Source organism: Cupressus sempervirens, chromosome 1, assembly GCF_028749045.1.
Source record: "Cupressus sempervirens isolate cs-2001-9-10 chromosome 1, ASM2874904v1, whole genome shotgun sequence".
NCBI lineage: Eukaryota > Viridiplantae > Streptophyta > Pinopsida > Cupressales > Cupressaceae > Cupressus > Cupressus sempervirens.
In genome coordinates this window covers 758,796,664-758,808,256 of record NC_143118.1, presented here as the reverse complement: position 1 = coordinate 758,808,256, position 11,593 = coordinate 758,796,664, and the positions used below count along the sequence as shown (strand labels likewise).

Sequence of the window (11,593 nt, the reverse complement as noted above, 5' to 3'; positions counted from 1 at the left end):
AGTGAATCCTTATGGTTTGTGGGTCCTTAATACCTTTCAGAACTAATCTCAACATTCTCATGAGATTACATTGTCTTGAGCTCATTCATGGTTGTACACTTGTATTTATTAGCTTTCTATCTCATTTAATTGATTTGAATATAAAGCTATTTGCATTTTTCTTCTTAATTAATACTGCCCATATTTAGTTATTCATGTAAAATTTGTTAATCATATTAATTGTATGTTATCTCTTCTTTTTTTTAATCTCTTCCATTGTCATATTCGCCTTACATTTAATATGTCTATCTTAATATTATTTTAGTTTCAATAATTTCCATCTTCCTATACTTGTGGGTCAATCATTTGTTCATGTTATTGCTGCATGTGGTTTCAAACATATTTTATTTTTTGTTCTTTATTTCCAAGACTTCTCACCTCTTCTCTTTATGCATAGTTGTTTTCTCATGTAACATCCCCACTATTAGGGTAAACTTGATACAATTATTACCTGCAAAATAAGTGTTAGAATTAAACAATAACAAGAATAAATATATTATTCTACCCTCTAGCCTAACCCCAACCTTAAAGACACCTCTAGAGCCAAATATGGAGCCAAATATACAAGCTCATATAACTGGTACTTATAATTGCATTGAAATACTAGGTTACTACTAACCAATACTCTAATAATTATCGTGCATTTTGGATAAAAGATAGGGACTCAAGCTCAACTAGAGCTCTTGCTCTCTTATACCTTTTTCGAATGTTCCTTATTGATGAAAAACTCTTTTTGACTTCATGCCTCTTCCCCATGGGGGGATTGAATTTTTCATTCTTATCACCCTTCTTGTGCTAACGTAGCTTGAACAATTATCAAGTTGGCCTTTCTTATGTCACTCTTCATCCTTCTTTATTTAAATCACCTTGCTTTAGTATCATGAGCCAATGAAAGGTAATAATACATTTATTTACTTATTTTAGTATTTCTCCCCTCCCCAATACCTTTTTGAGATTGTGTTTATGTTATTTAAATGTTGCTAGATGTTAATGGATGCACCTCTTGAGGTGAGCCCGACTCATCATCAAGGATTTGCATCATTTCAATATACTCTTAGACCTATCACCATGCTAATGTAGACATGCATGTATAATTATTAAGGTCAAATAAATTATTAATTTTGAACCTTATTACCCAAACCACATCATACTTACTTATTTGCTTAGGTTAACTTATAGTAATGTGCTCAAAGCCATTAATTATTAATGTTTTATTTATTTATTTATTACGTCAAGAGGTATTCTATACAATCAGAGCACAAATCCAAATCCAATTATAGGAATATGCTATAAAAGATTCCCCATAAATAAAAAAGAAATGTGAGCCATTATAAACATTTTTTTTTCTTTTAGTAAGAGGTTGAAGCCAAAATTAATTATTAAAATGTGTTGTGAATAATTATTAATATTATTCATTAAGCTCTAGTGGACTTGAACGCAAGACCTCCCAAATAAGTGGCTCACAATTTTTAGTCGTTTTGTATGCTCTTGCCTAGTTACAAATAGTTGAGTTCAACTAAACATTGGGTTTGTTGCCCAATTATTATAAATATATAAATAAAAAAAGGCATGCCTAAAATAATAGTTGGCCTAAATAATAGAGAGAGAGAGAGAGAGAGAGAGAGATTAGGGGGGCATGTATCTAGAGATAAGAGGGTGATCAAATTATGTTTTGATAGAGGGTTTTTTCAATATAGAGATATATTAGAGATAGGGGTAGAGATATGCATATGATGGTGAAATGAGAGGGGGGGGGGGGTAGAGTGCATTAAAAAAAAAATCATAGATGTCACAATAGTACTAATCATAGGTGTTATAATAGAGTTAACCCACATACAAAATTATCCTAAAAATTACCCTAACACTGACCTAAAGTATAATAATAGCACTAACGTTAACCATAATAGGATAAATTAAATGACACAACATATTATAAACAAGCTTCTCTTAAAATTCACTCACATTAAATAATTGAACAATTCAATTATTAAAAAATCACTTTTATTGTTTTTATTTATAAAACATTATTTGTGTGCTTAAATTATAAAACACATTTTTAATCTTAAACCAAATTTTAATTTCACTCACATTAAATAGCTTAAATTATAGAACATTATTTATAATTAAATGACACATTATAAGCAAGCTTCTCTTAGCTTCAAGAATATTTCTTCTCATATTCTCTACTAACAAGGCCAACCATGTGAAGGTGGAAGCTTATATGGCCTTCCCTAAGAGACCTAAAAGGACCACAACCACAACACGACATCAAACGAAAAAAGCACAACCCATGACACAAAACCCAATAATTTATTTTATTATTTATTATTTTATTATTTTCATTAGTATGAACTCACTTAATGAATGCATTTACTTTACATTATTTACATTACTTACATGTAAGTGCTAACTTTTCATTTTTCATTTTAAAGTTATTAAGGCTATTTGTTATGTTGTAATGATAGTAAAAACAAATAAATTTCTAAGCATATCTTTATTCATTTATTTTATTGCATAAAAAAAACCTATTTAACAATTGTGCAAATAAATTTTCTTGTGAATTACATTCATAAAGCGAGTTCATGTTGTGTTCAATAGGTAATTTGTGATTTTATGAACATTGTTAACATGTCATGTTAGGTCGAATAATGATTATTTAAGATTGTCTACACTCAAGTTCATATTGTGTTAGATAGGTAGTTTGTGATTTTATCAACAATGTCAATATGTCATGTTAGTTTGATAATGATTATTTAAGAGTGTCTACTATTAACCATTTTACAAAGTGACTTGTGATTCATTAATGATCTATTTATTTATGAAATTGTGCCTTATAGTTTTAATATTAAGATAAAAAAATAGAAAATTAAATTTATTTATTTTTAAAAAAAACACAAAATGCATAGGAACACAAGACACATACCTTAAAGAATGACCTTGGCCTATAAGCCATTCTTTAAGCTGTCGAAAAAACACCAAGACTATAAGGGATGACCATGGCCAATGGGCATTCCCTTTAGTCTTCGAAGGGGCTTTTAACCCCTTCCAATAACTTTCTTTTATTGAGCACTATATTTTTACATGTTACAAAAGTTTTAGATCAATATTTGATCAAAATATTGAAAAGGAAATGAGAAATGATCAATCAGATCACTTGCTGCTCTGAATATATACCAGTTAATCTATATCAGCAACTTCACCAGTTAATCTATACCAGCAACTTCACTCCTATCCTTGCACCTTCAAAGCGGTAAAAATTAATTAGCTAGAGAAGCCTTTGGATCTAAAGATCCTTGTCTCTACCTATCATTATCAATCTCAGTTGCAATATCATTTATATTTAAAAGAACAATGAAATGAAATTCTGATGCCAAAAACATATAGAATAAGGACAGAGTAAAAAATGGTCAACTGAAAAATTTGAACATCAAGAACACATACATACCAGATCTCCTTTTTTCATTCTCGTGCATCAGCTTCAATGATGTATCAACTCCCTAATAGTTACAAATTGTCTTAATTGTCAGCCAAGACTAGTAGTTCAAATAAAAGAATATATTAAAACATAATGATCTGAACATGCTTTTGATTAAATAATATAACTATTTTAAATGTCTTAAGAACACAGAAATTTTTTAATTAAAAAGAAAACTACAAACTTATCAGAATCTTATCTGCAACAACAAAAGTGTCCAACAAATCATAACATTCTTAAAAAAACTAAGATATAAAATTAAGTCAAATCAGAAACTGTTTCTTTAGCTTTTGTGTCATGGTTGCCCATTCTGGAGGTTCATTGCCACAATTTGCTAAAAATTATGGTTACTTGGTTACGAAGCTATAGGAACAACTTTGCAGTGATGATTTTGCTGTTCTGGATGAGTTTGAAAAGGAGGTGGCCCCAGATGAGTCTCGACTTAGAAGGATTTTGGATGGCCTAAATCTCCAAAATGCAATGGAATGTCAGCAAGAAAGAGATGAGATGGATGGCCTAAATCAGAGAGAAATTTGTCCTGAATTAATACCTTGATTGCCTTCATCTCCTAGTGTAAATGTGTCATCTGCAATAGATTCTGAGAGTGTTTTTAATTTTCCTATGCCAGATGATTTCTGATGTCCAATCTCACCGGATTTAATGCAAGATTATTTTTGACATTATTTATGAAACCTCCTATGAGTGCAGTACAAAAAAATCGTATTTCTATAATGCATCACTTAAGGAAAAATTCCAAAGAATCCTATATGGTAAAGTTATTGTATGCACAGTGAAAACATAAGATCTGGCATCCATTACTTAATGCGAGAGCCTATTATTGTACGCACACTACATATACAAAGAGTGGGCAGAAGCTTGTGAACACAAATCTCACTCCAAATCAGATCATGCTCTTCGAAGCCTTATTGTTCAGTACTGTGCAGAGCATAAAATCCCATTTGAAAAGTTAGAAAGAATCAAGAAAAGTTCTTTCTTGGAAAGCATCCCAAGCACCAAAGCAGAAATCCAAACTGCTAAAATGATGACAGTATTTCTTACTGAAAGGCGGGCTTCTTATAAACTCAGACTACTTGCTAAATGTGGTATTGCAGAAGTAGGGGCCATACCATTACTTGTACCACAGCTTTCTTTAGAGGATCCCAAAGCTCAAGAAAATGTTGTAACTGCCCTTCTGAATCTATCCCACATGTGTTTTCCCTAACTAAGATATTGATATGTGTACCTAGGGGAAAACTACAACGCTTTGAGGCTGGGTTTTCCCAATGCTATGTGATAGTAACTTGGGCATGGCCCTCAATCACTATTATAACCAAGGGCTGGAACTTTCCACTACCTAGCTTTGTCAATCAACAGATTATACAGATGCAATGGTTGGAAACATGCTTGCAAAGAAGCAATAGTGTTGAACCTCACTGAGTTTTTGGTTCATAAGATTTTTAATTTGTGTCTGTTTATTAGAATATGTCTATGTTCTTCTAAATGTAATGTTCTGAATATGTCTATGTTCTTATAAATATAATGTCTATGTTTGCACAGGTCTTTCCAAAAGCATTTTACTCAATATCATGAATTGCAAATATCTGTTGTCTTAATAGAGAAGAAGAATAGTTTAAAAACTACCTCAAATACTTCAATATGGTAGAAGAATACCCACTTCTTCATTTCCATTAGCTGAAGTAGGTTGCTCACATTATCTTCTAAAAAATCTACACTCGGGTCTTAGACGCTATCCATATAAGTATCTTAGCTATTCTACTTATCTTGGCAGCGCTTGAATCAGGTCTTTAGATTTGTTTGAAAGAATTACTCTTGCTGCTCACAGGATTTAGAGCCTCTAATTAATTTTTCTTGATTATTTTTAGATAAACTCAGTTAAATGTAGAAATTATAGAATATGATATTAAACCTTTATTCAAAAAAGATAAACTCCATTAGGAGTATGGAAACTATTATGTCTTCAATCCTATAGATATCTGTATCTATTTCATAGATATATACAAAAATATTGATCTAAGGATCTAGGGAATACTTTCCTGTTGGGTTGGTGGTATGGTTGGTCCTTTTCCACTTGGCTGATTGTTTCTTAGGTTGGTTATGGAGGAATTCTATTTGACTGAGGAAGGTCTGTTGCCTGTTGTAATGGGAAAATCTTATCCTTCTCTTAATGGAAAGAGCTTCATCATTGCATACAGTTTAAGTGTAACTTGAATCAAAATAAAATAAAATTAACATTTACAAGGGCATCTTGGAGCAATTGGTAAAGCAGGACAGGGGATATTATAAGTCTCCTCCCCTATCTCTATATGAGTTACTGACAAATATCTGTTCTAATTAGATAAAAAGAAATAATATTTGAATTGTTAAATAAAAAATAACACCAAGTCTAACAGAAGATGCACAAAACAGAACATAAAGTCATCTCTTTAATCCAATGGTTTAAAGTTTAAACGATAGTCCAATTATTCATATGCTAATTTGTTACCTTTTTGTTAAAAACTTGGGCTTATCCAACAATTGCTTTCTTCTTCTTCTAAATCTCGGCAATTGCTTTTTTCTTCTTCTGAATCTCTGCAATAAAAAAAGCCTCTGTTGTTTTTTATCTAATATTTATGATGGGTGGGTGGATCTATTGCAATGTTCGAGTATGCAATAGGAGCTCATGATTCAAGCTCCAATTCTCAGATGATTGGAAGATATCCTAAATGAATTTGAAAGTTTACAGAGGTTCAAATTAAAGATTCTGATCAGTGTGAAATAATTTGTCATCGTTTTCTTGCAAATAGTTTTAGGAATTAACTGATCCAGTCAACTCCGATGCTTGCAATACAACATGCCAATCCAGTCAGCTTCACGTTGAAAAATCCTTAGATGAAGGGAACGGATGACAAGTTAGAAACTACAGTTGTATTACAGTCTATAAAATCTGCTTTTACTTTATGCACTTTATAAAGCATTGTATAAATATGCACTTTACGCAAATGAACTTCACAATTGGAGAACACCGGAGCGAAATTTTTTTTACTCAAGGTAACAACTGTTTTGAAATTGAATCCACCAGTTTAAAGTGAAAACAAAAACAAAGGGAAGATGCTAATAGAATACATATTTTAATCTAGATTTGAGAAGACTTATTCTGCATAACTTTGCATCTACAACTATGCTAAAATGTGACCGCTCTTCTTATATTGAGTTGAGACTGTCAAATTGAGGAGAACAAATTTAATGTTTTAATGCCATATATATATATATATATATATATATATAGCTTTAAGAGAATTGTTCAAGCCTACAAATCCAAACACAGATTACACATGGAGAGCGAGGGCTTGAGCATCGAAGGTGTTATTGGGGATCAAAGAGACATTAGAAGTCATGTCAGAAATTGCACTTTTAAGCTGCCAAATCCATTGTATAATACGTTGTGAAGCTATTTCAGGTGTTATATAGTTGGTACCAGTATGGCCTATGGATAAGGGCAGAGTTCCTATGACATTATAGAAGCGTGTGTATGTTGTGCGAGTATTTGTTGTTGTTGCTCAGAATCTATTTGGAGAGAGTATAATGGACTCATATAAAAGCTAAACTATAGCAGCTAATGAAGTCAAACATGCGATCTGCATGACAAACACTCTTGTAGGTTACATTCAGCAAAAATGCCAACCTTCTGTGTGTTGTGAATGTACAGAGTTATATTAAAAATTATTTGAGAATTCCTTAATGATATTATGGAAAGATTTATTCAATTTGATACAAATGATGAATTTGAAGAGTACTCTTAAAATAATAATCGAACTTAAGCTAATATGCTTCTCCTATAAGGTGTTGATCTCCTATGGTATAGAAGGTTGAGTAAGATCATAAAATGTGATCCGAAACGTTGATGATAAAAAAAACTTACACAATCAAATCCAGAAGTAACATCATCATTAGGTTGAGTAAGTCCTTCCTCTAACAAATTTGCAGTCTACTATCTAATCTAAAGCTCTATAATAAAATGGTCATTTTAAAAGAGGTTGAAGTTAACTAAATGGTGGGGCAAAGGAAGGGATGGATCTTAAGAGAAAAAAAAAACATTGATTTCTGATCCATATACCCTTAACAAAAGCCTAAGGCCAATAATAGAAAATCCCCCACCACATCCTAAGAAATTAATTAGATATTTATTTCCAATCTTTATATGAAGTCATAATATACAGATTAAACATTATGAAAACAATCCACAAACATCCTTTGAGAAGGACAGCATTTGTGAATGCTTACACATCCTCACTGCCTATATATGGAATTGGAGACAACTTACAGGGTGCGTTTGACAAAGAGTCACATATTTATGTTGTTTGATAAAAACGAGGATGGCTTGATTAGTGCGGAGTTAAGAGAAATGATGGAGGGTCTAATAAGGAAGAAGTCCATGAACTTATGCAGCTAGTATATCAAGTCAAATGATCAAAAACAATGTAAGTGGATGCTTTGAGTACATGGTTTGTTTGCTTTATTTAGTCTCAACATTTCCTTCAAAAATTCATTTCAAAATCCTAATAGACAAATACAAAACCAAACCAAAATCAAATCACTTCAAACCCTACAATATAGGTAGGACAAAAATAACAAGAATTATAAAGACGTCAAATCTTCAGGCTGCTATGGAAGTCTGAAAATTCAAATACCTATTATTTTCAATAACCATAGAAAAAAAAAGAATTCTACGAAACGAGACAGAATACACATATTTTTGCCCCAATTTGAATTTTAGGATTATACTGTAAATCTGTCATAATGTTAACAATAACTTATAGCAAATCATTCAGAAGTTCGTTGCATAGCTATAAATAAATAGAGTATGTGTAGAAATATTTAAAAATCAACTTAAACAGAATAAGAGTTCTGAAAGAAGGATTAATTCAATTCCATCTGCGTCTGCCCCTTCCTCCTGCATGCCTCTGCTTAGTCCTCTACCATTAAAAAAATAGGAAACCTAGAAAACAGAGACCTAAAAAAAGAAAACCGTGGATGAACAATTAAAAAAACAGACAAACATAAGACAAAAGAAACAAAAATAAAATGAGAAATGAACACAGACCAGAAATCAGAAATGAACATACAGACCAAAGAAACGAAAACAAAATCAGACCAAAGAAACAAAAACAAAATCAGACTAGTGTGCACACTGTGAAAAAAGAAAATTGAAAAATACTAAGAAAAACAAAGTTTTCAGACCAAAGAAAGAAATGAGAGACCAAAGAAAGAAATGAGAAAAAGGAAGAAATAATGTGTGATTTCCTACAAAGGTACAAATATATATCTTACCCTAATTTTTTCCCAGTTTTTTCGGCTCTCCATAACGTTCGATTTGAGATTTGTTACCGTTGGGCTTTAGATACTCCAAATTTCAAATTTGAATATCAAATTTGAGTCGTAGAAATGGGTTGCCCAGAAACAAAAATCAACTTCCTGGAGCTTCAGGCAAACAGTCTCTACATTCTGCGGCAGACATTCTGCAGCGGCACAAAGTTTTATGATGTTTTAATCATGTGACTTTCTGATATTTGTGTAAGAATGTTTTAATCGTGTTACTTTCTGATATTTGTATAAGGATGTTTTATTTTATAATAATATTTAAATTCTAAAAATTAATTCATATTTTAAAATATAATTTGAGCTATATGTGAGATTGTCATTGGGATCAAACATTAAGTAGGATGAAAATAATAAATCAAATTTAAGTGACATCACATTAAAATATAATCTATTAAATTGTAATCTACAAAATTTTGAGAAAAGAAAGAATAAGATTATAGAAAATAGAATAATTTAGAGATTGATTTATTTTTGAAAACTAAATTGTTATTATTGTTTTTAAATTAAATATAATATAGGTATTGTATATTTTTAAAATTTGGATTATATCTTGTTACAATATTACTTTATCATATCACTTAGTTTTTCTAAATATATCATTTTCAATATGTTCTCACAAAATAATCATAACAAGATATAAAGGTTTCAACTTTGGATATAAAATATCCATCAATGATATGATATGATATGATAGATTTTAATGACGTCCATGAGGCTAAAGTAGCCTATGGGACCCACACGATCACCCCCCCAAGGCAGGAGTGAAACTAATCTAGCTGCAAAGTTTTGGTTAACTTGTCTCTCCTTCTCTGAAGTTTGATAATTAGTGGATGTTCTCTTCACTTGATCTTCCTCGAATAAGTAGTTTAAGTCCTTGTTCTACAATATCTCTGTATAACCAGATGTGATGTCACTATATGCCAGGCAATCCTTGACAAAGTGTTGCTTTGTCTCTACTGCTCCCATATTACAAAATTAACATGTTATGTATGCCCACTCTTCCTTTGGAACTTGTCATCTACCAGTTTCACATCGCAACTAGTGTGAACTCATTCTGAGTTGTGTCATCAACATTTTTGCTTTCCAATTAATAGGTGCTCTTATATAGGCCTTTTCATCATGACTAGAAGTGGGGTTAAATTCTTTAATGAAATAAGATTGTTTCCACCTATGTGCCTTGTCCATAAAATATTGCAAAAATTTTCCATGACAAACTTCTTTATTTCTTCAATGTTATCCAAGCAAGTATGGATGTTGATATTCCACTTTCGCATCCATTTGTCATTTTGCTTCATCCATGTGCTTTTTCGCCTGACAAGTTTTTCCTCTACGAATAGCCTGGGCCAGCTATGTGTTTCTAGACTTTGGGTTTTCTTTAAATAGCTTAGCATCCAAACCAATGCGACAGCTTCTAACAAAAAGGAACCCACCTCCACCAATAAGATCTCATATGACACCATTGTCTTGACTTTAAGATTGCATGTGATGAAGTGTTTTTGAATTCTTTCTACTTGTCGCCATTTCTGTTCGGACATGCTACCACCCACACTTCACATCCGTATAGAATAATAGGAGTGACCAACAAACCAAAAAGAGTTTTCATGGTTGTCTAATCCCATAATTCTGCATTCCTGCACTTTTTTTATAAAGAATATAATGCCTTCCATGCCCCTTGGATCCTTTTTGATCTGCATGTATCCCAATTGAGTTTTTTATGAAAATCTATGCCCAAGTATTTATACTCCACAATCTCAAGAGGGTTACCCTCAAACAAGAACTCATCCTATATACCCCTACTCTTCTTCAACGAGAAGATCATAACTTTGGTTTTGCTAGTGTTCACTTGCATTCCCACTTCATGGCAAAAACTTTCTAGCACTTTAAAGTGTTCTTTCAAACCTTTAGCCATTCTAGCAAGTATTATGAGATCGTTTGCATATAAGAGCAATCTTATCACAAAGTGGGCCAACTATAACCCCTAACCATTGGTCTTGTTTATCCACTCTTCTAACTTGTCAATATAGAGCCCGAATAATGTTGGAGATAGCAGACACCCTTGCTTAACCTCGATGTTGCTGCCAAAATCCTCTGATAGCCCTTCCATCGTTCTGATTTTAGCTTTGACCTGCTCATACAATCTATGAACAACAGACCTAAGTTCTTTAGGAACTTCCAACTATTCCATTTTGCCCCAGAGTTTGTTACATGGCACTGTGTCAAATATTTTTTTAAGTCCACAAAACAACAGAAAGCCTCGGCCCCCTGAGTGTCCCAAACTTTCTCTATCAAATATCTGAGAGTGATGTCATGATCTATAGTAGAGTGTTTTGGTCTAAAGTTTGCTTTCCCTTTTGTTCTTTTGCCTTTTGTTTAAGCCCATTTACTAATTTTTTGTTCTAGCACTAGTACATTTGAGGTGATTTTGCAACCAAAATTTGCGACCATTTATTAAAATGTTTTAGATTGGTCGCAATATGGAAGGAAAAATCTCTTTTCTTTTTAATCCATGCTCGTGTTGGTTGAAATTTTGACCAACACTTAGTTGAACATGACAAAATGAAAAAGGGTTGCGCCTGCCCATTTCATTGTTTTGTTAAATAAGGGTTTTGTCCGCCCATTTCATTGTTTTGTTAAATTGGGAGGCGGTAGATTAGCGCAGAGGGTGGGAGGTATATTGCTCGTAGGGCATGTGCATCTCGA

General features: G+C 32.3%; 1 long non-coding RNA gene across 1 annotated transcript; it reads right to left on the bottom strand.

Moving 5' to 3' along the window:
- Positions 1–2,898: 2,898 nt before the first annotated feature.
- Positions 2,899–9,108, bottom strand: LOC149580114 (uncharacterized). The gene is made up of 3 exons (XR_016359809.1): positions 8,843–9,108; positions 3,485–3,536; positions 2,899–3,279 (listed from the first exon to the last, which is right to left on the bottom strand). It is a non-coding gene; the product is annotated as an uncharacterized LOC149580114 (long non-coding RNA).
- Between the last annotated feature and the right edge of the window lie 2,485 nt (positions 9,109–11,593).